Consider the following 2,016-nt stretch of genomic DNA (forward strand, 5'->3'; position numbering starts at 1 on the left):
TGGTGAGAGCCATGGGCCCTTTTAAATGACAGGGCCCCAGGCCAGCTGCCCCTTTGGACTCCCCCCTGCTCTCAGTGGTCCTCTTGGTAGGGTGCCTACCAGCAGGGCCACCGATGGGAGGTGGCAAAAGTGGCAGCAACGTTAAAGCACTGCAGTGGCCTATACCAGTCTACTTTCACCTCTGATTTGGAGAGACATCTCCTCTTTTCTGAGGCAGGACCAAGTATATTTAGTCCATTCCTGACAGGTATTAGTCCAGCCTATCCTTAAAAACCTCCAATGATGGGGATTCTACAACCTCCTTTGGAAGCCTATTCCAGTATTTAATTATCCTTATAGTTAGAAAATTTTTCCTAATTTCTAAATAAAATCTCCTGTGTGCAGATTATGCCAATTACTTCTTGTCTCACCTTCAGGGGACATGGAGAACAAGTGATCACCATCCTCTTTATAACAATCCTTAACATATTTGAAGACAGTCCATTTTTTAAAACCTTTCCTCATAGCTCAGGCTAACCTTTTTATTATTTCTGTTGCTCTCCTCAGGACTATCTCCAGTTTGTCCAGATGTTTCTTCAGGTGTAGTACCCAGAACTGGTCACAGTACTCCAGCTGGGGCCTGACTAGTGCTGATTAAAGGAGGACAATTACTGCCTTTGTCTTACAGAAGTCACTGCTATTAATTCAACCTGGAATGATATTAATCTTTTTGCAACTGCATCACCCTGTTGACTCATTTTCAATTTGTGATTTTACTGTGATTATAACTCCCAGACCCTTTCCAGCAGTACTACCTCCTAGACAGTTATTCCCCATCTTCTAGTTGTAATTTGATTTTTTCCTTCTTAAAAGGACTTCACACTTGTTTTTATTGAATTTCATCTTGTTGATTTCTGTGCTTGCAACCCCTCCCAGCATGGTGTCACCCTCAAATTTTATAGGCATACTCTCCACTATACTATTCAAGTCATTAGTGAAAATATTAAATAGTACTGGATATAGGATGGACCTCTTTGGGACCCCCTTAGATGCATTCCCCAGATTTGGTGGTGCACTATCTACTCTTTGAGTATGGTCATTCACTCAATTTTGCAAAGAGAGTCATAAAGCTGACCTAAATAAGAGTTGAGGATTTACTCAGACTGGGGTAATCCCTGTTGGGCAAAGTGCTGATGCAGATTGTTCTACACCACTTCCTACTGGCCACTCTGGCACAGGGATATGTTCAGGGGCAGGGCACCTGGCAGATTCACTGCTGTCTTCTAGTGATCCTCTCAGTCATAATAACCTCTTGGAGGCTGTTACCAACCAACATAAATGAGAGGAGTTTAAGGCCACTCTTTTTTTATGCTGAGGGCCAGATTGCCCCTGGCAAACCCAAAGAATCAGGTGGGGCACCTGTGGCTCTCCCCTTGGGTATTACCCTGAGTTATAGAACATCAGGAGTGGAAGGGACCTCAGGAAGTCATCTAATCCAACCCCTTGCTCAAAGCAGGACCAATCCCCAGGTAGATTTTTGCCCCAGATCCCTAAATGGCCCCCTTAAGAACTGAACTCACAACCCTGGATTTAGCAGGCCAATGCTCAAACCATTAAGCTATCCCTCCCCCCAGCTCAGATGGATCCAATAGGTTACATATTACACCTTTGCCTTAGTTTCATGGTGTCTCAGTGTTTTACTATAGAGTTTTGGGGAAGATGAATAAGGAACTACACAATTAGCAAGCAACAACAAAAATGGGGTTGATTAATTTAGGGTCTCTGAAGGCTTGTTAAGTATCAGAGGGGTAGCCGTGTTAGTATGAATCTGTAAAAGCAGCAGAGAATCCTGTGGCACCTTATAGACTAACAGACGTTTCGGATCATGAGCTTTCGTGGGTGAATACCCACTTCGTCAGACGCAGGTAGTGGAAATTTCCAGGGGCAGGTATATATATGTTAGCAAGCAAGCTAGAGATAACGAGGTTAGTTCAATCAGGGAGGATGAGGCCCTATTCTAGCAGTTGAGGTGTGAAA

The sequence above is a fragment of the Chelonoidis abingdonii genome, chromosome 2, assembly GCF_003597395.2.
Source record: "Chelonoidis abingdonii isolate Lonesome George chromosome 2, CheloAbing_2.0, whole genome shotgun sequence".
NCBI classification, from domain to species: domain Eukaryota; kingdom Metazoa; phylum Chordata; order Testudines; family Testudinidae; genus Chelonoidis; species Chelonoidis abingdonii.